Source organism: Kogia breviceps, chromosome 4 (assembly GCF_026419965.1).
Source record: "Kogia breviceps isolate mKogBre1 chromosome 4, mKogBre1 haplotype 1, whole genome shotgun sequence".
NCBI classification, from domain to species: domain Eukaryota; kingdom Metazoa; phylum Chordata; class Mammalia; order Artiodactyla; family Physeteridae; genus Kogia; species Kogia breviceps.
Window position 1 is genome coordinate 183176822 of NC_081313.1, and position 27848 is coordinate 183204669.

A 27848-nucleotide genomic window follows, 5' to 3' on the forward strand; every position below is an offset into this window, starting at 1 on the left:
GGCGATAGTTATCGTTTAGAACTCTGCAGGTTTGGGAAGTGCAGTGCCCCTGAGCTCCATTTCCCAAGTCGCTTTTTTGTGAGTGGGACGCAACACGGCTGGATGGCTTCACGCCCTATTGTCGATCCGGGGTGGCAGGCTGAACCGCTGGTGAATTCTCCTTCGTGATGGGAAATGAGAGTGATATGTGCCCGACCAAACACCTCCAGCGAGTCTCTCATTGGTTCCCCCTCTTGCAGTTCATCCTGCGGACAAATTGCAGACGGTACGAAAGAGGCATGGAAAGGCGCCGAGTCTCCAAGTGGGGAGATTGTTAGTAAGGGGGCCTGAATGGAGAACACGAGCACCCGGAGATGAAAACTGAGGTGAGTTTCAGAAAGCTTTCCCGATCCCACGGTGTAGCATCCGCTGGGTTTCCAATGAGTGCTTTCGCTGTCGGAAGATTGCGTTGAACCTGGAGAGTTGGGACCCATGGAATGGGGAGCACGCAGGATTCCTTTCAAGGGTCTGCATTTGCTTTCCCAACCTCACCAATCGTCTCAGCCCCAAGAGTGTCCAGCCTTATGTCTTCTGCCGCTGGGGCTGTAGATGTGGTCAATCCTGGTTGCATGCCAGTCCCTGAACGCATTTTGGAAGAATTTCTCTCTGTTTTGCCCTGCTTGTTTCTTCTTTATGTTGGAAATGTATCCTCAGAATGGGTCTGAGCTGATTTTCCCTGCTGGTTTTAGGCCGCTTTACACACACTTGATGCACTTACACAGAGATATCAAGACTTAGCTTTTAAGATGCTTACTAGTCGGATAGATACTTGTGCGATGAACAGGGTCTGGTGAGTCCAGTTGATTGAGCAAGGAGTAGGTCGTGTCCATTCCATATTCGGTTTTCGGAAGGGTATCTGTGCTCATTTCAAACTCGAGTTTTATGCGTCACCCCACCTCACCTTTCCCCTGAAGCAGGCATAAGTGTGTTTTCTAAAAGCGTGACTCTGTTCTGTTTGGGGATTCAGTGCATGGGGAGCGATTTTTACATTCCCTCGATAAGTGATATCATAAGTTTCTTTTTTTGTGGGACTTATTTCACTGAGGATGATCGTACCTAAATCCACTCAGGATGCTGCTACCAGCCTCATGACGTGGATTTCATGGCTGAGTGACACTCCATTGGACCTACGTAGCACCACTTGTCCACTTGTCCACTTGTCTTTGTCCACTTGTCCACTCGTCTTTGTCCACTTGGCTCTTTCCTGGGATATGAAACGTGTACCGGAGTGGAGGTTCTTGTCAAGACAGCAGCCCTCAACTTTGGGGTCCCTGTGTCTGGTTGATTTTTTCATTTTCCCAAGGTCAACGCCCATGTGTGGAAGTGCCCTATGCTCTGTGGTTCTGTGTTTTCCATGGTTTGGGAAAGAGGATACACTTGTGAAGATTGGCTGCTGGCCATTGACATCCCGCCCATCAGCTTAACAAGGCTCCCTTGACTCCGTGGGCTGTCCTGCCTTTTTGGTTTTTAGACTTTTTTCGCCTGGCCCTTTTGCCCCGGGGGTGGGCGAGAGATTTCTTTGTAGTGCTGATTTGCTCTCCCAGGTTGCTTGGTTGGCCAAAAAGGGCGTATGCGTTTTTTCCTGAATATATTCAGGAAAAAACGCATACGCCCTTTTTGGCCAACCGCATCATTGTCCACGTTCTGGCGCTTTTCATGTGCTATCGGGGCCATTCCGATGTACCCGTTGACATCCGTTTCCTGCAGTTCTGCCTTGCGTTCAGCGCCTCTTCGTAGCCTGACCTCAATATATTTTGGGGCGATAGTTATCGTTTAGAACTCTGCAGGTTTGGGAAGTGCAGTGCCCCTGAGCTCCATTTCCCAAGTCGCTTTTTTGTGAGTGGGACGCAACACGGCTGGATGGCTTCACGCCCTATTGTCGATCCGGGGTGGCAGGCTGAACCGCTGGTGAATTCTCCTTCGTGATGGGAAATGAGAGTGATATGTGCCCGACCAAACACCTCCAGCGAGTCTCTCATTGGTTCCCCCTCTTGCAGTTCATCCTGCGGACAAATTGCAGACGGTACGAAAGAGGCATGGAAAGGCGCCGAGTCTCCAAGTGGGGAGATTGTTAGTAAGGGGGCCTGAATGGAGAACACGAGCACCCGGAGATGAAAACTGAGGTGAGTTTCAGAAAGCTTTCCCGATCCCACGGTGTAGCATCCGCTGGGTTTCCAATGAGTGCTTTCGCTGTCGGAAGATTGCGTTGAACCTGGAGAGTTGGGACCCATGGAATGGGGAGCACGCAGGATTCCTTTCAAGGGTCTGCATTTGCTTTCCCAACCTCACCAATCGTCTCAGCCCCAAGAGTGTCCAGCCTTATGTCTTCTGCCGCTGGGGCTGTAGATGTGGTCAATCCTGGTTGCATGCCAGTCCCTGAACGCATTTTGGAAGAATTTCTCTCTGTTTTGCCCTGCTTGTTTCTTCTTTATGTTGGAAATGTATCCTCAGAATGGGTCTGAGCTGATTTTCCCTGCTGGTTTTAGGCCGCTTTACACACACTTGATGCACTTACACAGAGATATCAAGACTTAGCTTTTAAGATGCTTACTAGTCGGATAGATACTTGTGCGATGAACAGGGTCTGGTGAGTCCAGTTGATTGAGCAAGGAGTAGGTCGTGTCCATTCCATATTCGGTTTTCGGAAGGGTATCTGTGCTCATTTCAAACTCGAGTTTTATGCGTCACCCCACCTCACCTTTCCCCTGAAGCAGGCATAAGTGTGTTTTCTAAAAGCGTGACTCTGTTCTGTTTGGGGATTCAGTGCATGGGGAGCGATTTTTACATTCCCTCGATAAGTGATATCATAAGTTTCTTTTTTTGTGGGACTTATTTCACTGAGGATGATCGTACCTAAATCCACTCAGGATGCTGCTACCAGCCTCATGACGTGGATTTCATGGCTGAGTGACACTCCATTGGACCTACGTAGCACCACTTGTCCACTTGTCCACTTGTCTTTGTCCACTTGTCCACTCGTCTTTGTCCACTTGGCTCTTTCCTGGGATATGAAACGTGTACCGGAGTGGAGGTTCTTGTCAAGACAGCAGCCCTCAACTTTGGGGTCCCTGTGTCTGGTTGATTTTTTCATTTTCCCAAGGTCAACGCCCATGTGTGGAAGTGCCCTATGCTCTGTGGTTCTGTGTTTTCCATGGTTTGGGAAAGAGGATACACTTGTGAAGATTGGCTGCTGGCCATTGACATCCCGCCCATCAGCTTAACAAGGCTCCCTTGACTCCGTGGGCTGTCCTGCCTTTTTGGTTTTTAGACTTTTTTCGCCTGGCCCTTTTGCCCCGGGGGTGGGGGAGAGATTTCTTTGTAGTGCTGATTTGCTCTCCCAGGTTGCTTGGTTGGCCAAAAAGGGCGTATGCGTTTTTTCCTGAATATATTCAGGAAAAAACGCATACGCCCTTTTTGGCCAACCGCATCATTGTCCACGTTCTGGCGCTTTTCATGTGCTATCGGGGCCATTCCGATGTACCCGTTGACATCCGTTTCCTGCAGTTCTGCCTTGCGTTCAGCGCCTCTTCGTAGCCTGACCTCAATATATTTTGGGGCGATAGTTATCGTTTAGAACTCTGCAGGTTTGGGAAGTGCAGTGCCCCTGAGCTCCATTTCCCAAGTCGCTTTTTTGTGAGTGGGACGCAACACGGCTGGATGGCTTCACGCCCTATTGTCGATCCGGGGTGGCAGGCTGAACCGCTGGTGAATTCTCCTTCGTGATGGGAAATGAGAGTGATATGTGCCCGACCAAACACCTCCAGCGAGTCTCTCATTGGTTCCCCCTCTTGCAGTTCATCCTGCGGACAAATTGCAGACGGTACGAAAGAGGCATGGAAAGGCGCCGAGTCTCCAAGTGGGGAGATTGTTAGTAAGGGGGCCTGAATGGAGAACACGAGCACCCGGAGATGAAAACTGAGGTGAGTTTCAGAAAGCTTTCCCGATCCCACGGTGTAGCATCCGCTGGGTTTCCAATGAGTGCTTTCGCTGTCGGAAGATTGCGTTGAACCTGGAGAGTTGGGACCCATGGAATGGGGAGCACGCAGGATTCCTTTCAAGGGTCTGCATTTGCTTTCCCAACCTCACCAATCGTCTCAGCCCCAAGAGTGTCCAGCCTTATGTCTTCTGCCGCTGGGGCTGTAGATGTGGTCAATCCTGGTTGCATGCCAGTCCCTGAACGCATTTTGGAAGAATTTCTCTCTGTTTTGCCCTGCTTGTTTCTTCTTTATGTTGGAAATGTATCCTCAGAATGGGTCTGAGCTGATTTTCCCTGCTGGTTTTAGGCCGCTTTACACACACTTGATGCACTTACACAGAGATATCAAGACTTAGCTTTTAAGATGCTTACTAGTCGGATAGATACTTGTGCGATGAACAGGGTCTGGTGAGTCCAGTTGATTGAGCAAGGAGTAGGTCGTGTCCATTCCATATTCGGTTTTCGGAAGGGTATCTGTGCTCATTTCAAACTCGAGTTTTATGCGTCACCCCACCTCACCTTTCCCCTGAAGCAGGCATAAGTGTGTTTTCTAAAAGCGTGACTCTGTTCTGTTTGGGGATTCAGTGCATGGGGAGCGATTTTTACATTCCCTCGATAAGTGATATCATAAGTTTCTTTTTTTGTGGGACTTATTTCACTGAGGATGATCGTACCTAAATCCACTCAGGATGCTGCTACCAGCCTCATGACGTGGATTTCATGGCTGAGTGACACTCCATTGGACCTACGTAGCACCACTTGTCCACTTGTCCACTTGTCTTTGTCCACTTGTCCACTTGGCTCTTTCCTGGGATATGAAACGTGTACCGGAGTGGAGGTTCTTGTCAAGACAGCAGCCCTCAACTTTGGGGTCCCTGTGTCTGGTTGATTTTTTCATTTTCCCAAGGTCAACGCCCATGTGTGGAAGTGCCCTATGCTCTGTGGTTCTGTGTTTTACATGGTTTGGGAAAGAGGATACACTTGTGAAGATTGGCTGTTGGCCATTGACATCCCGCCCATCAGCTTAACAAGGCTCCCTTGACTCCGTGGGCTGTCCTGCCTTTCTGGTTTTTAGACTTTTTTCGCCTGGCCCTTTTGCCCCGGGGGGGGGGGGGGGCGAGAGATTTCTTTGTAGTGCTGATTTGCTCTCCCAGGTTGCTTGGTTGGCCAAAAAGGGCGTATGCGTTTTTTCCTGAATATATTCAGGAAAAAACGCATACGCCCTTTTTGGCCAACCGCATCATTGTCCACGTTCTGGCGCTTTTCATGTGCTATCGGGGCCATTCCGATGTACCCGTTGACATCCGTTTCCTGCAGTTCTGCCTTGCGTTCAGCGCCTCTTCGTAGCCTGACCTCAATATATTTTGGGGCGATAGTTATCGTTTAGAACTCTGCAGGTTTGGGAAGTGCAGTGCCCCTGAGCTCCATTTCCCAAGTCGCTTTTTTGTGAGTGGGACGCAACACGGCTGGATGGCTTCACGCCCTATTGTCGATCCGGGGTGGCAGGCTGAACCGCTGGTGAATTCTTCTTCGTGATGGGAAATGAGAGTGACATGTGCCCGACCAAACACCTCCAGCGAGTCTCTCATTGGTTCCCCCTCTTGCAGTTCATCCTGCGGACAAATTGCAGACAGTACGAAAGAGGCATGGAAAGGCGCCGAGTCTCCAAGTGGGGAGATTGTTAGTAAGGGGGCCTGAATGGAGAACACGAGCACCAGGAGATGAAAACTGAGGTGAGTTTCAGAAAGCTTTCCCGATCCCACGGTGTAGCAACCGCTGGGTTTCCAATGAGTGCTTTCGCTGTCGGAAGATTGCGTTAAACCTGGAGAGTTGGGACCCATGGAATGGGGAGCACGCAGGATTCCTTTCAAGGGTCTGCATTTGCTTTCCCAACCTCACCAATCGTCTCAGCCCCAAGAGTGTCCAGCCTTATGTCTTCTGCCGCTGGGGCTGTAGATGTGGTCAATCCTGGTTGCATGCCAGTCCCTGAACGCATTTTGGAAGAATTTCTCTCTGTTTTGCCCTGCTTGTTTCTTCTTTATGTTGGAAATGTATCCTCAGAATGGGTCTGAGCTGATTTTCCCTGCTGGTTTTAGGCCGCTTTACACACACTTGATGCACTTACACAGAGATATCAAGACTTAGCTTTTAAGATGCTTACTAGTCGGATAGATACTTGTGCGATGAACAGGGTCTGGTGAGTCCAGTTGATTGAGCAAGGAGTAGGTCGTGTCCATTCCATATTCGGTTTTCGGAAGGGTATCTGTGCTCATTTCAAACTCGAGTTTTATGCGTCACCCCACCTCACCTTTCCCCTGAAGCAGGCATAAGTGTGTTTTCTAAAAGCGTGACTCTGTTCTGTTTGGGGATTCAGTGCATGGGGAGCGATTTTTACATTCCCTCGATAAGTGATATCATAAGTTTCTTTTTTTGTGGGACTTATTTCACTGAGGATGATCGTACCTAAATCCACTCAGGATGCTGCTACCAGCCTCATGACGTGGATTTCATGGCTGAGTGACACTCCATTGGACCTACGTAGCACCACTTGTCCACTTGTCCACTTGTCTTTGTCCACTTGTCCACTCGTCTTTGTCCACTTGGCTCTTTCCTGGGATATGAAACGTGTACCGGAGTGGAGGTTCTTGTCAAGACAGCAGCCCTCAACTTTGGGGTCCCTGTGTCTGGTTGATTTTTTCATTTTCCCAAGGTCAACGCCCATGTGTGGAAGTGCCCTATGCTCTGTGGTTCTGTGTTTTCCATGGTTTGGGAAAGAGGATACACTTGTGAAGATTGGCTGCTGGCCATTGACATCCCGCCCATCAGCTTAACAAGGCTCCCTTGACTCCGTGGGCTGTCCTGCCTTTTTGGTTTTTAGACTTTTTTCGCCTGGCCCTTTTGCCCCGGGGGTGGGCGAGAGATTTCTTTGTAGTGCTGATTTGCTCTCCCAGGTTGCTTGGTTGGCCAAAAAGGGCGTATGCGTTTTTTCCTGAATATATTCAGGAAAAAACGCATACGCCCTTTTTGGCCAACCGCATCATTGTCCACGTTCTGGCGCTTTTCATGTGCTATCGGGGCCATTCCGATGTACCCGTTGACATCCGTTTCCTGCAGTTCTGCCTTGCGTTCAGCGCCTCTTCGTAGCCTGACCTCAATATATTTTGGGGCGATAGTTATCGTTTAGAACTCTGCAGGTTTGGGAAGTGCAGTGCCCCTGAGCTCCATTTCCCAAGTCGCTTTTTTGTGAGTGGGACGCAACACGGCTGGATGGCTTCACGCCCTATTGTCGATCCGGGGTGGCAGGCTGAACCGCTGGTGAATTCTCCTTCGTGATGGGAAATGAGAGTGATATGTGCCCGACCAAACACCTCCAGCGAGTCTCTCATTGGTTCCCCCTCTTGCAGTTCATCCTGCGGACAAATTGCAGACGGTACGAAAGAGGCATGGAAAGGCGCCGAGTCTCCAAGTGGGGAGATTGTTAGTAAGGGGGCCTGAATGGAGAACACGAGCACCCGGAGATGAAAACTGAGGTGAGTTTCAGAAAGCTTTCCCGATCCCACGGTGTAGCATCCGCTGGGTTTCCAATGAGTGCTTTCGCTGTCGGAAGATTGCGTTGAACCTGGAGAGTTGGGACCCATGGAATGGGGAGCACGCAGGATTCCTTTCAAGGGTCTGCATTTGCTTTCCCAACCTCACCAATCGTCTCAGCCCCAAGAGTGTCCAGCCTTATGTCTTCTGCCGCTGGGGCTGTAGATGTGGTCAATCCTGGTTGCATGCCAGTCCCTGAACGCATTTTGGAAGAATTTCTCTCTGTTTTGCCCTGCTTGTTTCTTCTTTATGTTGGAAATGTATCCTCAGAATGGGTCTGAGCTGATTTTCCCTGCTGGTTTTAGGCCGCTTTACACACACTTGATGCACTTACACAGAGATATCAAGACTTAGCTTTTAAGATGCTTACTAGTCGGATAGATACTTGTGCGATGAACAGGGTCTGGTGAGTCCAGTTGATTGAGCAAGGAGTAGGTCGTGTCCATTCCATATTCGGTTTTCGGAAGGGTATCTGTGCTCATTTCAAACTCGAGTTTTATGCGTCACCCCACCTCACCTTTCCCCTGAAGCAGGCATAAGTGTGTTTTCTAAAAGCGTGACTCTGTTCTGTTTGGGGATTCAGTGCATGGGGAGCGATTTTTACATTCCCTCGATAAGTGATATCATAAGTTTCTTTTTTTGTGGGACTTATTTCACTGAGGATGATCGTACCTAAATCCACTCAGGATGCTGCTACCAGCCTCATGACGTGGATTTCATGGCTGAGTGACACTCCATTGGACCTACGTAGCACCACTTGTCCACTTGTCCACTTGTCTTTGTCCACTTGTCCACTTGGCTCTTTCCTGGGATATGAAACGTGTACCGGAGTGGAGGTTCTTGTCAAGACAGCAGCCCTCAACTTTGGGGTCCCTGTGTCTGGTTGATTTTTTCATTTTCCCAAGGTCAACGCCCATGTGTGGAAGTGCCCTATGCTCTGTGGTTCTGTGTTTTACATGGTTTGGGAAAGAAGATACACTTGTGAAGATTGGCTGTTGGCCATTGACATCCCGCCCATCAGCTTAACAAGGCTCCCTTGACTCCGTGGGCTGTCCTGCCTTTCTGGTTTTTAGACTTTTTTCGCCTGGCCCTTTTGCCCCCGGGGGGGGGGGGGGGCGAGAGATTTCTTTGTAGTGCTGATTTGCTCTCCCAGGTTGCTTGGTTGGCCAAAAAGGGCGTATGCGTTTTTTCCTGAATATATTCAGGAAAAAACGCATACGCCCTTTTTGGCCAACCGCATCATTGTCCACGTTCTGGCGCTTTTCATGTGCTATCGGGGCCATTCCGATGTACCCGTTGACATCCGTTTCCTGCAGTTCTGCCTTGCGTTCAGCGCCTCTTCGTAGCCTGACCTCAATATATTTTGGGGCGATAGTTATCGTTTAGAACTCTGCAGGTTTGGGAAGTGCAGTGCCCCTGAGCTCCATTTCCCAAGTCGCTTTTTTGTGAGTGGGACGCAACACGGCTGGATGGCTTCACGCCCTATTGTCGATCCGGGGTGGCAGGCTGAACCGCTGGTGAATTCTTCTTCGTGATGGGAAATGAGAGTGACATGTGCCCGACCAAACACCTCCAGCGAGTCTCTCATTGGTTCCCCCTCTTGCAGTTCATCCTGCGGACAAATTGCAGACAGTACGAAAGAGGCATGGAAAGGCGCCGAGTCTCCAAGTGGGGAGATTGTTAGTAAGGGGGCCTGAATGGAGAACACGAGCACCAGGAGATGAAAACTGAGGTGAGTTTCAGAAAGCTTTCCCGATCCCACGGTGTAGCAACCGCTGGGTTTCCAATGAGTGCTTTCGCTGTCCGAAGATTGCGTTAAACCTGGAGAGTTGGGACCCATGGAATGGGGAGCACGCAGGATTCCTTTCAAGGGTCTGCATTTGCTTTCCCAACCTCACCAATCGTCTCAGCCCCAAGAGTGTCCAGCCTTATGTCTTCTGCCGCTGGGGCTGTAGATGTGGTCAATCCTGGTTGCATGCCAGTCCCTGAACGCATTTTGGAAGAATTTCTCTCTGTTTTGCCCTGCTTGTTTCTTCTTTATGTTGGAAATGTATCCTCAGAATGGGTCTGAGCTGATTTTCCCTGCTGGTTTTAGGCCGCTTTACACACACTTGATGCACTTACACAGAGATATCAAGACTTAGCTTTTAAGATGCTTACTAGTCGGATAGATACTTGTGCGATGAACAGGGTCTGGTGAGTCCAGTTGATTGAGCAAGGAGTAGGTCGTGTCCATTCCATATTCGGTTTTCGGAAGGGTATCTGTGCTCATTTCAAACTCGAGTTTTATGCGTCACCCCACCTCACCTTTCCCCTGAAGCAGGCATAAGTGTGTTTTCTAAAAGCGTGACTCTGTTCTGTTTGGGGATTCAGTGCATGGGGAGCGATTTTTACATTCCCTCGATAAGTGATATCATAAGTTTCTTTTTTTGTGGGACTTATTTCACTGAGGATGATCGTACCTAAATCCACTCAGGATGCTGCTACCAGCCTCATGACGTGGATTTCATGGCTGAGTGACACTCCATTGGACCTACGTAGCACCACTTGTCCACTTGTCCACTTGTCTTTGTCCACTTGTCCACTCGTCTTTGTCCACTTGGCTCTTTCCTGGGATATGAAACGTGTACCGGAGTGGAGGTTCTTGTCAAGACAGCAGCCCTCAACTTTGGGGTCCCTGTGTCTGGTTGATTTTTTCATTTTCCCAAGGTCAACGCCCATGTGTGGAAGTGCCCTATGCTCTGTGGTTCTGTGTTTTCCATGGTTTGGGAAAGAGGATACACTTGTGAAGATTGGCTGCTGGCCATTGACATCCCGCCCATCAGCTTAACAAGGCTCCCTTGACTCCGTGGGCTGTCCTGCCTTTTTGGTTTTTAGACTTTTTTCGCCTGGCCCTTTTGCCCCGGGGGTGGGCGAGAGATTTCTTTGTAGTGCTGATTTGCTCTCCCAGGTTGCTTGGTTGGCCAAAAAGGGCGTATGCGTTTTTTCCTGAATATATTCAGGAAAAAACGCATACGCCCTTTTTGGCCAACCGCATCATTGTCCACGTTCTGGCGCTTTTCATGTGCTATCGGGGCCATTCCGATGTACCCGTTGACATCCGTTTCCTGCAGTTCTGCCTTGCGTTCAGCGCCTCTTCGTAGCCTGACCTCAATATATTTTGGGGCGATAGTTATCGTTTAGAACTCTGCAGGTTTGGGAAGTGCAGTGCCCCTGAGCTCCATTTCCCAAGTCGCTTTTTTGTGAGTGGGACGCAACACGGCTGGATGGCTTCACGCCCTATTGTCGATCCGGGGTGGCAGGCTGAACCGCTGGTGAATTCTCCTTCGTGATGGGAAATGAGAGTGATATGTGCCCGACCAAACACCTCCAGCGAGTCTCTCATTGGTTCCCCCTCTTGCAGTTCATCCTGCGGACAAATTGCAGACGGTACGAAAGAGGCATGGAAAGGCGCCGAGTCTCCAAGTGGGGAGATTGTTAGTAAGGGGGCCTGAATGGAGAACACGAGCACCCGGAGATGAAAACTGAGGTGAGTTTCAGAAAGCTTTCCCGATCCCACGGTGTAGCATCCGCTGGGTTTCCAATGAGTGCTTTCGCTGTCGGAAGATTGCGTTGAACCTGGAGAGTTGGGACCCATGGAATGGGGAGCACGCAGGATTCCTTTCAAGGGTCTGCATTTGCTTTCCCAACCTCACCAATCGTCTCAGCCCCAAGAGTGTCCAGCCTTATGTCTTCTGCCGCTGGGGCTGTAGATGTGGTCAATCCTGGTTGCATGCCAGTCCCTGAACGCATTTTGGAAGAATTTCTCTCTGTTTTGCCCTGCTTGTTTCTTCTTTATGTTGGAAATGTATCCTCAGAATGGGTCTGAGCTGATTTTCCCTGCTGGTTTTAGGCCGCTTTACACACACTTGATGCACTTACACAGAGATATCAAGACTTAGCTTTTAAGATGCTTACTAGTCGGATAGATACTTGTGCGATGAACAGGGTCTGGTGAGTCCAGTTGATTGAGCAAGGAGTAGGTCGTGTCCATTCCATATTCGGTTTTCGGAAGGGTATCTGTGCTCATTTCAAACTCGAGTTTTATGCGTCACCCCACCTCACCTTTCCCCTGAAGCAGGCATAAGTGTGTTTTCTAAAAGCGTGACTCTGTTCTGTTTGGGGATTCAGTGCATGGGGAGCGATTTTTACATTCCCTCGATAAGTGATATCATAAGTTTCTTTTTTTGTGGGACTTATTTCACTGAGGATGATCGTACCTAAATCCACTCAGGATGCTGCTACCAGCCTCATGACGTGGATTTCATGGCTGAGTGACACTCCATTGGACCTACGTAGCACCACTTGTCCACTTGTCCACTTGTCTTTGTCCACTTGTCCACTCGTCTTTGTCCACTTGGCTCTTTCCTGGGATATGAAACGTGTACCGGAGTGGAGGTTCTTGTCAAGACAGCAGCCCTCAACTTTGGGGTCCCTGTGTCTGGTTGATTTTTTCATTTTCCCAAGGTCAACGCCCATGTGTGGAAGTGCCCTATGCTCTGTGGTTCTGTGTTTTCCATGGTTTGGGAAAGAGGATACACTTGTGAAGATTGGCTGCTGGCCATTGACATCCCGCCCATCAGCTTAACAAGGCTCCCTTGACTCCGTGGGCTGTCCTGCCTTTTTGGTTTTTAGACTTTTTTCGCCTGGCCCTTTTGCCCCGGGGGTGGGCGAGAGATTTCTTTGTAGTGCTGATTTGCTCTCCCAGGTTGCTTGGTTGGCCAAAAAGGGCGTATGCGTTTTTTCCTGAATATATTCAGGAAAAAACGCATACGCCCTTTTTGGCCAACCGCATCATTGTCCACGTTCTGGCGCTTTTCATGTGCTATCGGGGCCATTCCGATGTACCCGTTGACATCCGTTTCCTGCAGTTCTGCCTTGCGTTCAGCGCCTCTTCGTAGCCTGACCTCAATATATTTTGGGGCGATAGTTATCGTTTAGAACTCTGCAGGTTTGGGAAGTGCAGTGCCCCTGAGCTCCATTTCCCAAGTCGCTTTTTTGTGAGTGGGACGCAACACGGCTGGATGGCTTCACGCCCTATTGTCGATCCGGGGTGGCAGGCTGAACCGCTGGTGAATTCTCCTTCGTGATGGGAAATGAGAGTGATATGTGCCCGACCAAACACCTCCAGCGAGTCTCTCATTGGTTCCCCCTCTTGCAGTTCATCCTGCGGACAAATTGCAGACGGTACGAAAGAGGCATGGAAAGGCGCCGAGTCTCCAAGTGGGGAGATTGTTAGTAAGGGGGCCTGAATGGAGAACACGAGCACCCGGAGATGAAAACTGAGGTGAGTTTCAGAAAGCTTTCCCGATCCCACGGTGTAGCATCCGCTGGGTTTCCAATGAGTGCTTTCGCTGTCGGAAGATTGCGTTGAACCTGGAGAGTTGGGACCCATGGAATGGGGAGCACGCAGGATTCCTTTCAAGGGTCTGCATTTGCTTTCCCAACCTCACCAATCGTCTCAGCCCCAAGAGTGTCCAGCCTTATGTCTTCTGCCGCTGGGGCTGTAGATGTGGTCAATCCTGGTTGCATGCCAGTCCCTGAACGCATTTTGGAAGAATTTCTCTCTGTTTTGCCCTGCTTGTTTCTTCTTTATGTTGGAAATGTATCCTCAGAATGGGTCTGAGCTGATTTTCCCTGCTGGTTTTAGGCCGCTTTACACACACTTGATGCACTTACACAGAGATATCAAGACTTAGCTTTTAAGATGCTTACTAGTCGGATAGATACTTGTGCGATGAACAGGGTCTGGTGAGTCCAGTTGATTGAGCAAGGAGTAGGTCGTGTCCATTCCATATTCGGTTTTCGGAAGGGTATCTGTGCTCATTTCAAACTCGAGTTTTATGCGTCACCCCACCTCACCTTTCCCCTGAAGCAGGCATAAGTGTGTTTTCTAAAAGCGTGACTCTGTTCTGTTTGGGGATTCAGTGCATGGGGAGCGATTTTTACATTCCCTCGATAAGTGATATCATAAGTTTCTTTTTTTGTGGGACTTATTTCACTGAGGATGATCGTACCTAAATCCACTCAGGATGCTGCTACCAGCCTCATGACGTGGATTTCATGGCTGAGTGACACTCCATTGGACCTACGTAGCACCACTTGTCCACTTGTCCACTTGTCTTTGTCCACTTGTCCACTCGTCTTTGTCCACTTGGCTCTTTCCTGGGATATGAAACGTGTACCGGAGTGGAGGTTCTTGTCAAGACAGCAGCCCTCAACTTTGGGGTCCCTGTGTCTGGTTGATTTTTTCATTTTCCCAAGGTCAACGCCCATGTGTGGAAGTGCCCTATGCTCTGTGGTTCTGTGTTTTCCATGGTTTGGGAAAGAGGATACACTTGTGAAGATTGGCTGCTGGCCATTGACATCCCGCCCATCAGCTTAACAAGGCTCCCTTGACTCCGTGGGCTGTCCTGCCTTTTTGGTTTTTAGACTTTTTTCGCCTGGCCCTTTTGCCCCGGGGGTGGGCGAGAGATTTCTTTGTAGTGCTGATTTGCTCTCCCAGGTTGCTTGGTTGGCCAAAAAGGGCGTATGCGTTTTTTCCTGAATATATTCAGGAAAAAACGCATACGCCCTTTTTGGCCAACCGCATCATTGTCCACGTTCTGGCGCTTTTCATGTGCTATCGGGGCCATTCCGATGTACCCGTTGACATCCGTTTCCTGCAGTTCTGCCTTGCGTTCAGCGCCTCTTCGTAGCCTGACCTCAATATATTTTGGGGCGATAGTTATCGTTTAGAACTCTGCAGGTTTGGGAAGTGCAGTGCCCCTGAGCTCCATTTCCCAAGTCGCTTTTTTGTGAGTGGGACGCAACACGGCTGGATGGCTTCACGCCCTATTGTCGATCCGGGGTGGCAGGCTGAACCGCTGGTGAATTCTCCTTCGTGATGGGAAATGAGAGTGATATGTGCCCGACCAAACACCTCCAGCGAGTCTCTCATTGGTTCCCCCTCTTGCAGTTCATCCTGCGGACAAATTGCAGACGGTACGAAAGAGGCATGGAAAGGCGCCGAGTCTCCAAGTGGGGAGATTGTTAGTAAGGGGGCCTGAATGGAGAACACGAGCACCCGGAGATGAAAACTGAGGTGAGTTTCAGAAAGCTTTCCCGATCCCACGGTGTAGCATCCGCTGGGTTTCCAATGAGTGCTTTCGCTGTCGGAAGATTGCGTTGAACCTGGAGAGTTGGGACCCATGGAATGGGGAGCACGCAGGATTCCTTTCAAGGGTCTGCATTTGCTTTCCCAACCTCACCAATCGTCTCAGCCCCAAGAGTGTCCAGCCTTATGTCTTCTGCCGCTGGGGCTGTAGATGTGGTCAATCCTGGTTGCATGCCAGTCCCTGAACGCATTTTGGAAGAATTTCTCTCTGTTTTGCCCTGCTTGTTTCTTCTTTATGTTGGAAATGTATCCTCAGAATGGGTCTGAGCTGATTTTCCCTGCTGGTTTTAGGCCGCTTTACACACACTTGATGCACTTACACAGAGATATCAAGACTTAGCTTTTAAGATGCTTACTAGTCGGATAGATACTTGTGCGATGAACAGGGTCTGGTGAGTCCAGTTGATTGAGCAAGGAGTAGGTCGTGTCCATTCCATATTCGGTTTTCGGAAGGGTATCTGTGCTCATTTCAAACTCGAGTTTTATGCGTCACCCCACCTCACCTTTCCCCTGAAGCAGGCATAAGTGTGTTTTCTAAAAGCGTGACTCTGTTCTGTTTGGGGATTCAGTGCATGGGGAGCGATTTTTACATTCCCTCGATAAGTGATATCATAAGTTTCTTTTTTTGTGGGACTTATTTCACTGAGGATGATCGTACCTAAATCCACTCAGGATGCTGCTACCAGCCTCATGACGTGGATTTCATGGCTGAGTGACACTCCATTGGACCTACGTAGCACCACTTGTCCACTTGTCCACTTGTCTTTGTCCACTTGTCCACTCGTCTTTGTCCACTTGGCTCTTTCCTGGGATATGAAACGTGTACCGGAGTGGAGGTTCTTGTCAAGACAGCAGCCCTCAACTTTGGGGTCCCTGTGTCTGGTTGATTTTTTCATTTTCCCAAGGTCAACGCCCATGTGTGGAAGTGCCCTATGCTCTGTGGTTCTGTGTTTTCCATGGTTTGGGAAAGAGGATACACTTGTGAAGATTGGCTGCTGGCCATTGACATCCCGCCCATCAGCTTAACAAGGCTCCCTTGACTCCGTGGGCTGTCCTGCCTTTTTGGTTTTTAGACTTTTTTCGCCTGGCCCTTTTGCCCCGGGGGTGGGCGAGAGATTTCTTTGTAGTGCTGATTTGCTCTCCCAGGTTGCTTGGTTGGCCAAAAAGGGCGTATGCGTTTTTTCCTGAATATATTCAGGAAAAAACGCATACGCCCTTTTTGGCCAACCGCATCATTGTCCACGTTCTGGCGCTTTTCATGTGCTATCGGGGCCATTCCGATGTACCCGTTGACATCCGTTTCCTGCAGTTCTGCCTTGCGTTCAGCGCCTCTTCGTAGCCTGACCTCAATATATTTTGGGGCGATAGTTATCGTTTAGAACTCTGCAGGTTTGGGAAGTGCAGTGCCCCTGAGCTCCATTTCCCAAGTCGCTTTTTTGTGAGTGGGACGCAACACGGCTGGATGGCTTCACGCCCTATTGTCGATCCGGGGTGGCAGGCTGAACCGCTGGTGAATTCTCCTTCGTGATGGGAAATGAGAGTGATATGTGCCCGACCAAACACCTCCAGCGAGTCTCTCATTGGTTCCCCCTCTTGCAGTTCATCCTGCGGACAAATTGCAGACGGTACGAAAGAGGCATGGAAAGGCGCCGAGTCTCCAAGTGGGGAGATTGTTAGTAAGGGGGCCTGAATGGAGAACACGAGCACCCGGAGATGAAAACTGAGGTGAGTTTCAGAAAGCTTTCCCGATCCCACGGTGTAGCATCCGCTGGGTTTCCAATGAGTGCTTTCGCTGTCGGAAGATTGCGTTGAACCTGGAGAGTTGGGACCCATGGAATGGGGAGCACGCAGGATTCCTTTCAAGGGTCTGCATTTGCTTTCCCAACCTCACCAATCGTCTCAGCCCCAAGAGTGTCCAGCCTTATGTCTTCTGCCGCTGGGGCTGTAGATGTGGTCAATCCTGGTTGCATGCCAGTCCCTGAACGCATTTTGGAAGAATTTCTCTCTGTTTTGCCCTGCTTGTTTCTTCTTTATGTTGGAAATGTATCCTCAGAATGGGTCTGAGCTGATTTTCCCTGCTGGTTTTAGGCCGCTTTACACACACTTGATGCACTTACACAGAGATATCAAGACTTAGCTTTTAAGATGCTTACTAGTCGGATAGATACTTGTGCGATGAACAGGGTCTGGTGAGTCCAGTTGATTGAGCAAGGAGTAGGTCGTGTCCATTCCATATTCGGTTTTCGGAAGGGTATCTGTGCTCATTTCAAACTCGAGTTTTATGCGTCACCCCACCTCACCTTTCCCCTGAAGCAGGCATAAGTGTGTTTTCTAAAAGCGTGACTCTGTTCTGTTTGGGGATTCAGTGCATGGGGAGCGATTTTTACATTCCCTCGATAAGTGATATCATAAGTTTCTTTTTTTGTGGGACTTATTTCACTGAGGATGATCGTACCTAAATCCACTCAGGATGCTGCTACCAGCCTCATGACGTGGATTTCATGGCTGAGTGACACTCCATTGGACCTACGTAGCACCACTTGTCCACTTGTCCACTTGTCTTTGTCCACTTGTCCACTCGTCTTTGTCCACTTGGCTCTTTCCTGGGATATGAAACGTGTACCGGAGTGGAGGTTCTTGTCAAGACAGCAGCCCTCAACTTTGGGGTCCCTGTGTCTGGTTGATTTTTTCATTTTCCCAAGGTCAACGCCCATGTGTGGAAGTGCCCTATGCTCTGTGGTTCTGTGTTTTCCATGGTTTGGGAAAGAGGATACACTTGTGAAGATTGGCTGCTGGCCATTGACATCCCGCCCATCAGCTTAACAAGGCTCCCTTGACTCCGTGGGCTGTCCTGCCTTTTTGGTTTTTAGACTTTTTTCGCCTGGCCCTTTTGCCCCGGGGGTGGGCGAGAGATTTCTTTGTAGTGCTGATTTGCTCTCCCAGGTTGCTTGGTTGGCCAAAAAGGGCGTATGCGTTTTTTCCTGAATATATTCAGGAAAAAACGCATACGCCCTTTTTGGCCAACCGCATCATTGTCCACGTTCTGGCGCTTTTCATGTGCTATCGGGGCCATTCCGATGTACCCGTTGACATCCGTTTCCTGCAGTTCTGCCTTGCGTTCAGCGCCTCTTCGTAGCCTGACCTCAATATATTTTGGGGCGATAGTTATCGTTTAGAACTCTGCAGGTTTGGGAAGTGCAGTGCCCCTGAGCTCCATTTCCCAAGTCGCTTTTTTGTGAGTGGGACGCAACACGGCTGGATGGCTTCACGCCCTATTGTCGATCCGGGGTGGCAGGCTGAACCGCTGGTGAATTCTCCTTCGTGATGGGAAATGAGAGTGATATGTGCCCGACCAAACACCTCCAGCGAGTCTCTCATTGGTTCCCCCTCTTGCAGTTCATCCTGCGGACAAATTGCAGACGGTACGAAAGAGGCATGGAAAGGCGCCGAGTCTCCAAGTGGGGAGATTGTTAGTAAGGGGGCCTGAATGGAGAACACGAGCACCCGGAGATGAAAACTGAGGTGAGTTTCAGAAAGCTTTCCCGATCCCACGGTGTAGCATCCGCTGGGTTTCCAATGAGTGCTTTCGCTGTCGGAAGATTGCGTTGAACCTGGAGAGTTGGGACCCATGGAATGGGGAGCACGCAGGATTCCTTTCAAGGGTCTGCATTTGCTTTCCCAACCTCACCAATCGTCTCAGCCCCAAGAGTGTCCAGCCTTATGTCTTCTGCCGCTGGGGCTGTAGATGTGGTCAATCCTGGTTGCATGCCAGTCCCTGAACGCATTTTGGAAGAATTTCTCTCTGTTTTGCCCTGCTTGTTTCTTCTTTATGTTGGAAATGTATCCTCAGAATGGGTCTGAGCTGATTTTCCCTGCTGGTTTTAGGCCGCTTTACACACACTTGATGCACTTACACAGAGATATCAAGACTTAGCTTTTAAGATGCTTACTAGTCGGATAGATACTTGTGCGATGAACAGGGTCTGGTGAGTCCAGTTGATTGAGCAAGGAGTAGGTCGTGTCCATTCCATATTCGGTTTTCGGAAGGGTATCTGTGCTCATTTCAAACTCGAGTTTTATGCGTCACCCCACCTCACCTTTCCCCTGAAGCAGGCATAAGTGTGTTTTCTAAAAGCGTGACTCTGTTCTGTTTGGGGATTCAGTGCATGGGGAGCGATTTTTACATTCCCTCGATAAGTGATATCATAAGTTTCTTTTTTTGTGGGACTTATTTCACTGAGGATGATCGTACCTAAATCCACTCAGGATGCTGCTACCAGCCTCATGACGTGGATTTCATGGCTGAGTGACACTCCATTGGACCTACGTAGCACCACTTGTCCACTTGTCCACTTGTCTTTGTCCACTTGTCCACTTGGCTCTTTCCTGGGATATGAAACGTGTACCGGAGTGGAGGTTCTTGTCAAGACAGCAGCCCTCAACTTTGGGGTCCCTGTGTCTGGTTGATTTTTTCATTTTCCCAAGGTCAACGCCCATGTGTGGAAGTGCCCTATGCTCTGTGGTTCTGTGTTTTACATGGTTTGGGAAAGAGGATACACTTGTGAAGATTGGCTGTTGGCCATTGACATCCCGCCCATCAGCTTAACAAGGCTCCCTTGACTCCGTGGGCTGTCCTGCCTTTCTGGTTTTTAGACTTTTTTCGCCTGGCCCTTTTGCCCCGGGGGGGGGGGGGGGGCGAGAGATTTCTTTGTAGTGCTGATTTGCTCTCCCAGGTTGCTTGGTTGGCCAAAAAGGGCGTATGCGTTTTTTCCTGAATATATTCAGGAAAAAACGCATACGCCCTTTTTGGCCAACCGCATCATTGTCCACGTTCTGGCGCTTTTCATGTGCTATCGGGGCCATTCCGATGTACCCGTTGACATCCGTTTCCTGCAGTTCTGCCTTGCGTTCAGCGCCTCTTCGTAGCCTGACCTCAATATATTTTGGGGCGATAGTTATCGTTTAGAACTCTGCAGGTTTGGGAAGTGCAGTGCCCCTGAGCTCCATTTCCCAAGTCGCTTTTTTGTGAGTGGGACGCAACACGGCTGGATGGCTTCACGCCCTATTGTCGATCCGGGGTGGCAGGCTGAACCGCTGGTGAATTCTTCTTCGTGATGGGAAATGAGAGTGACATGTGCCCGACCAAACACCTCCAGCGAGTCTCTCATTGGTTCCCCCTCTTGCAGTTCATCCTGCGGACAAATTGCAGACAGTACGAAAGAGGCATGGAAAGGCGCCGAGTCTCCAAGTGGGGAGATTGTTAGTAAGGGGGCCTGAATGGAGAACACGAGCACCAGGAGATGAAAACTGAGGTGAGTTTCAGAAAGCTTTCCCGATCCCACGGTGTAGCAACCGCTGGGTTTCCAATGAGTGCTTTCGCTGTCGGAAGATTGCGTTAAACCTGGAGAGTTGGGACCCATGGAATGGGGAGCACGCAGGATTCCTTTCAAGGGTCTGCATTTGCTTTCCCAACCTCACCAATCGTCTCAGCCCCAAGAGTGTCCAGCCTTATGTCTTCTGCCGCTGGGGCTGTAGATGTGGTCAATCCTGGTTGCATGCCAGTCCCTGAACGCATTTTGGAAGAATTTCTCTCTGTTTTGCCCTGCTTGTTTCTTCTTTATGTTGGAAATGTATCCTCAGAATGGGTCTGAGCTGATTTTCCCTGCTGGTTTTAGGCCGCTTTACACACACTTGATGCACTTACACAGAGATATCAAGACTTAGCTTTTAAGATGCTTACTAGTCGGATAGATACTTGTGCGATGAACAGGGTCTGGTGAGTCCAGTTGATTGAGCAAGGAGTAGGTCGTGTCCATTCCATATTCGGTTTTCGGAAGGGTATCTGTGCTCATTTCAAACTCGAGTTTTATGCGTCACCCCACCTCACCTTTCCCCTGAAGCAGGCATAAGTGTGTTTTCTAAAAGCGTGACTCTGTTCTGTTTGGGGATTCAGTGCATGGGGAGCGATTTTTACATTCCCTCGATAAGTGATATCATAAGTTTCTTTTTTTGTGGGACTTATTTCACTGAGGATGATCGTACCTAAATCCACTCAGGATGCTGCTACCAGCCTCATGACGTGGATTTCATGGCTGAGTGACACTCCATTGGACCTACGTAGCACCACTTGTCCACTTGTCCACTTGTCTTTGTCCACTTGTCCACTTGGCTCTTTCCTGGGATATGAAACGTGTACCGGAGTGGAGGTTCTTGTCAAGACAGCAGCCCTCAACTTTGGGGTCCCTGTGTCTGGTTGATTTTTTCATTTTCCCAAGGTCAACGCCCATGTGTGGAAGTGCCCTATGCTCTGTGGTTCTGTGTTTTACATGGTTTGGGAAAGAGGATACACTTGTGAAGATTGGCTGTTGGCCATTGACATCCCGCCCATCAGCTTAACAAGGCTCCCTTGACTCCGTGGGCTGTCCTGCCTTTTTGGTTTTTAGACTTTTTTCGCCTGGCCCTTTTGCCCCGGGGGGGGGGGGGGGCGAGAGATTTCTTTGTAGTGCTGATTTGCTCTCCCAGGTTGCTTGGTTGGCCAAAAAGGGCGTATGCGTTTTTTCCTGAATATATTCAGGAAAAAACGCATACGCCCTTTTTGGCCAACCGCATCATTGTCCACGTTCTGGCGCTTTTCATGTGCTATCGGGGCCATTCCGATGTACCCGTTGACATCCGTTTCCTGCAGTTCTGCCTTGCGTTCAGCGCCTCTTCGTAGCCTGACCTCAATATATTTTGGGGCGATAGTTATCGTTTAGAACTCTGCAGGTTTGGGAAGTGCAGTGCCCCTGAGCTCCATTTCCCAAGTCGCTTTTTTGTGAGTGGGACGCAACACGGCTGGATGGCTTCACGCCCTATTGTCGATCCGGGGTGGCAGGCTGAACCGCTGGTGAATTCTTCTTCGTGATGGGAAATGAGAGTGACATGTGCCCGACCAAACACCTCCAGCGAGTCTCTCATTGGTTCCCCCTCTTGCAGTTCATCCTGCGGACAAATTGCAGACAGTACGAAAGAGGCATGGAAAGGCGCCGAGTCTCCAAGTGGGGAGATTGTTAGTAAGGGGGCCTGAATGGAGAACACGAGCACCAGGAGATGAAAACTGAGGTGAGTTTCAGAAAGCTTTCCCGATCCCACGGTGTAGCAACCGCTGGGTTTCCAATGAGTGCTTTCGCTGTCGGAAGATTGCGTTAAACCTGGAGAGTTGGGACCCATGGAATGGGGAGCACGCAGGATTCCTTTCAAGGGTCTGCATTTGCTTTCCCAACCTCACCAATCGTCTCAGCCCCAAGAGTGTCCAGCCTTATGTCTTCTGCCGCTGGGGCTGTAGATGTGGTCAATCCTGGTTGCATGCCAGTCCCTGAACGCATTTTGGAAGAATTTCTCTCTGTTTTGCCCTGCTTGTTTCTTCTTTATGTTGGAAATGTATCCTCAGAATGGGTCTGAGCTGATTTTCCCTGCTGGTTTTAGGCCGCTTTACACACACTTGATGCACTTACACAGAGATATCAAGACTTAGCTTTTAAGATGCTTACTAGTCGGATAGATACTTGTGCGATGAACAGGGTCTGGTGAGTCCAGTTGATTGAGCAAGGAGTAGGTCGTGTCCATTCCATATTCGGTTTTCGGAAGGGTATCTGTGCTCATTTCAAACTCGAGTTTTATGCGTCACCCCACCTCACCTTTCCCCTGAAGCAGGCATAAGTGTGTTTTCTAAAAGCGTGACTCTGTTCTGTTTGGGGATTCAGTGCATGGGGAGCGATTTTTACATTCCCTCGATAAGTGATATCATAAGTTTCTTTTTTTGTGGGACTTATTTCACTGAGGATGATCGTACCTAAATCCACTCAGGATGCTGCTACCAGCCTCATGACGTGGATTTCATGGCTGAGTGACACTCCATTGGACCTACGTAGCACCACTTGTCCACTTGTCCACTTGTCTTTGTCCACTTGTCCACTCGTCTTTGTCCACTTGGCTCTTTCCTGGGATATGAAACGTGTACCGGAGTGGAGGTTCTTGTCAAGACAGCAGCCCTCAACTTTGGGGTCCCTGTGTCTGGTTGATTTTTTCATTTTCCCAAGGTCAACGCCCATGTGTGGAAGTGCCCTATGCTCTGTGGTTCTGTGTTTTCCATGGTTTGGGAAAGAGGATACACTTGTGAAGATTGGCTGCTGGCCATTGACATCCCGCCCATCAGCTTAACAAGGCTCCCTTGACTCCGTGGGCTGTCCTGCCTTTTTGGTTTTTAGACTTTTTTCGCCTGGCCCTTTTGCCCCGGGGGTGGGCGAGAGATTTCTTTGTAGTGCTGATTTGCTCTCCCAGGTTGCTTGGTTGGCCAAAAAGGGCGTATGCGTTTTTTCCTGAATATATTCAGGAAAAAACGCATACGCCCTTTTTGGCCAACCGCATCATTGTCCACGTTCTGGCGCTTTTCATGTGCTATCGGGGCCATTCCGATGTACCCGTTGACATCCGTTTCCTGCAGTTCTGCCTTGCGTTCAGCGCCTCTTCGTAGCCTGACCTCAATATATTTTGGGGCGATAGTTATCGTTTAGAACTCTGCAGGTTTGGGAAGTGCAGTGCCCCTGAGCTCCATTTCCCAAGTCGCTTTTTTGTGAGTGGGACGCAACACGGCTGGATGGCTTCACGCCCTATTGTCGATCCGGGGTGGCAGGCTGAACCGCTGGTGAATTCTTCTTCGTGATGGGAAATGAGAGTGACATGTGCCCGACCAAACACCTCCAGCGAGTCTCTCATTGGTTCCCCCTCTTGCAGTTCATCCTGCGGACAAATTGCAGACAGTACGAAAGAGGCATGGAAAGGCGCCGAGTCTCCAAGTGGGGAGATTGTTAGTAAGGGGGCCTGAATGGAGAACACGAGCACCAGGAGATGAAAACTGAGGTGAGTTTCAGAAAGCTTTCCCGATCCCACGGTGTAGCAACCGCTGGGTTTCCAATGAGTGCTTTCGCTGTCGGAAGATTGCGTTAAACCTGGAGAGTTGGGACCCATGGAATGGGGAGCACGCAGGATTCCTTTCAAGGGTCTGCATTTGCTTTCCCAACCTCACCAATCGTCTCAGCCCCAAGAGTGTCCAGCCTTATGTCTTCTGCCGCTGGGGCTGTAGATGTGGTCAATCCTGGTTGCATGCCAGTCCCTGAACGCATTTTGGAAGAATTTCTCTCTGTTTTGCCCTGCTTGTTTCTTCTTTATGTTGGAAATGTATCCTCAGAATGGGTCTGAGCTGATTTTCCCTGCTGGTTTTAGGCCGCTTTACACACACTTGATGCACTTACACAGAGATATCAAGACTTAGCTTTTAAGATGCTTACTAGTCGGATAGATACTTGTGCGATGAACAGGGTCTGGTGAGTCCAGTTGATTGAGCAAGGAGTAGGTCGTGTCCATTCCATATTCGGTTTTCGGAAGGGTATCTGTGCTCATTTCAAACTCGAGTTTTATGCGTCACCCCACCTCACCTTTCCCCTGAAGCAGGCATAAGTGTGTTTTCTAAAAGCGTGACTCTGTTCTGTTTGGGGATTCAGTGCATGGGGAGCGATTTTTACATTCCCTCGATAAGTGATATCATAAGTTTCTTTTTTTGTGGGACTTATTTCACTGAGGATGATCGTACCTAAATCCACTCAGGATGCTGCTACCAGCCTCATGACGTGGATTTCATGGCTGAGTGACACTCCATTGGACCTACGTAGCACCACTTGTCCACTTGTCCACTTGTCTTTGTCCACTTGTCCACTTGGCTCTTTCCTGGGATATGAAACGTGTACCGGAGTGGAGGTTCTTGTCAAGACAGCAGCCCTCAACTTTGGGGTCCCTGTGTCTGGTTGATTTTTTCATTTTCCCAAGGTCAACGCCCATGTGTGGAAGTGCCCTATGCTCTGTGGTTCTGTGTTTTACATGGTTTGGGAAAGAGGATACACTTGTGAAGATTGGCTGTTGGCCATTGACATCCCGCCCATCAGCTTAACAAGGCTCCCTTGACTCCGTGGGCTGTCCTGCCTTTTTGGTTTTTAGACTTTTTTCGCCTGGCCCTTTTGCCCCGGGGGGGGGGGGGGGGCGAGAGATTTCTTTGTAGTGCTGATTTGCTCTCCCAGGTTGCTTGGTTGGCCAAAAAGGGCGTATGCGTTTTTTCCTGAATATATTCAGGAAAAAACGCATACGCCCTTTTTGGCCAACCGCATCATTGTCCACGTTCTGGCGCTTTTCATGTGCTATCGGGGCCATTCCGATGTACCCGTTGACATCCGTTTCCTGCAGTTCTGCCTTGCGTTCAGCGCCTCTTCGTAGCCTGACCTCAATATATTTTGGGGCGATAGTTATCGTTTAGAACTCTGCAGGTTTGGGAAGTGCAGTGCCCCTGAGCTCCATTTCCCAAGTCGCTTTTTTGTGAGTGGGACGCAACACGGCTGGATGGCTTCACGCCCTATTGTCGATCCGGGGTGGCAGGCTGAACCGCTGGTGAATTCTTCTTCGTGATGGGAAATGAGAGTGACATGTGCCCGACCAAACACCTCCAGCGAGTCTCTCATTGGTTCCCCCTCTTGCAGTTCATCCTGCGGACAAATTGCAGACAGTACGAAAGAGGCATGGAAAGGCGCCGAGTCTCCAAGTGGGGAGATTGTTAGTAAGGGGGCCTGAATGGAGAACACGAGCACCAGGAGATGAAAACTGAGGTGAGTTTCAGAAAGCTTTCCCGATCCCACGGTGTAGCAACCGCTGGGTTTCCAATGAGTGCTTTCGCTGTCGGAAGATTGCGTTAAACCTGGAGAGTTGGGACCCATGGAATGGGGAGCACGCAGGATTCCTTTCAAGGGTCTGCATTTGCTTTCCCAACCTCACCAATCGTCTCAGCCCCAAGAGTGTCCAGCCTTATGTCTTCTGCCGCTGGGGCTGTAGATGTGGTCAATCCTGGTTGCATGCCAGTCCCTGAACGCATTTTGGAAGAATTTCTCTCTGTTTTGCCCTGCTTGTTTCTTCTTTATGTTGGAAATGTATCCTCAGAATGGGTCTGAGCTGATTTTCCCTGCTGGTTTTAGGCCGCTTTACACACACTTGATGCACTTACACAGAGATATCAAGACTTAGCTTTTAAGATGCTTACTAGTCGGATAGATACTTGTGCGATGAACAGGGTCTGGTGAGTCCAGTTGATTGAGCAAGGAGTAGGTCGTGTCCATTCCATATTCGGTTTTCGGAAGGGTATCTGTGCTCATTTCAAACTCGAGTTTTATGCGTCACCCCACCTCACCTTTCCCCTGAAGCAGGCATAAGTGTGTTTTCTAAAAGCGTGACTCTGTTCTGTTTGGGGATTCAGTGCATGGGGAGCGATTTTTACATTCCCTCGATAAGTGATATCATAAGTTTCTTTTTTTGTGGGACTTATTTCACTGAGGATGATCGTACCTAAATCCACTCAGGATGCTGCTACCAGCCTCATGACGTGGATTTCATGGCTGAGTGACACTCCATTGGACCTACGTAGCACCACTTGTCCACTTGTCCACTTGTCTTTGTCCACTTGTCCACTCGTCTTTGTCCACTTGGCTCTTTCCTGGGATATGAAACGTGTACCGGAGTGGAGGTTCTTGTCAAGACAGCAGCCCTCAACTTTGGGGTCCCTGTGTCTGGTTGATTTTTTCATTTTCCCAAGGTCAACGCCCATGTGTGGAAGTGCCCTATGCTCTGTGGTTCTGTGTTTTCCATGGTTTGGGAAAGAGGATACACTTGTGAAGATTGGCTGCTGGCCATTGACATCCCGCCCATCAGCTTAACAAGGCTCCCTTGACTCCGTGGGCTGTCCTGCCTTTTTGGTTTTTAGACTTTTTTCGCCTGGCCCTTTTGCCCCGGGGGTGGGCGAGAGATTTCTTTGTAGTGCTGATTTGCTCTCCCAGGTTGCTTGGTTGGCCAAAAAGGGCGTATGCGTTTTTTCCTGAATATATTCAGGAAAAAACGCATACGCCCTTTTTGGCCAACCGCATCATTGTCCACGTTCTGGCGCTTTTCATGTGCTATCGGGGCCATTCCGATGTACCCGTTGACATCCGTTTCCTGCAGTTCTGCCTTGCGTTCAGCGCCTCTTCGTAGCCTGACCTCAATATATTTTGGGGCGATAGTTATCGTTTAGAACTCTGCAGGTTTGGGAAGTGCAGTGCCCCTGAGCTCCATTTCCCAAGTCGCTTTTTTGTGAGTGGGACGCAACACGGCTGGATGGCTTCACGCCCTATTGTCGATCCGGGGTGGCAGGCTGAACCGCTGGTGAATTCTCCTTCGTGATGGGAAATGAGAGTGATATGTGCCCGACCAAACACCTCCAGCGAGTCTCTCATTGGTTCCCCCTCTTGCAGTTCATCCTGCGGACAAATTGCAGACGGTACGAAAGAGGCATGGAAAGGCGCCGAGTCTCCAAGTGGGGAGATTGTTAGTAAGGGGGCCTGAATGGAGAACACGAGCACCCGGAGATGAAAACTGAGGTGAGTTTCAGAAAGCTTTCCCGATCCCACGGTGTAGCATCCGCTGGGTTTCCAATGAGTGCTTTCGCTGTCGGAAGATTGCGTTGAACCTGGAGAGTTGGGACCCATGGAATGGGGAGCACGCAGGATTCCTTTCAAGGGTCTGCATTTGCTTTCCCAACCTCACCAATCGTCTCAGCCCCAAGAGTGTCCAGCCTTATGTCTTCTGCCGCTGGGGCTGTAGATGTGGTCAATCCTGGTTGCATGCCAGTCCCTGAACGCATTTTGGAAGAATTTCTCTCTGTTTTGCCCTGCTTGTTTCTTCTTTATGTTGGAAATGTATCCTCAGAATGGGTCTGAGCTGATTTTCCCTGCTGGTTTTAGGCCGCTTTACACACACTTGATGCACTTACACAGAGATATCAAGACTTAGCTTTTAAGATGCTTACTAGTCGGATAGATACTTGTGCGATGAACAGGGTCTGGTGAGTCCAGTTGATTGAGCAAGGAGTAGGTCGTGTCCATTCCATATTCGGTTTTCGGAAGGGTATCTGTGCTCATTTCAAACTCGAGTTTTATGCGTCAC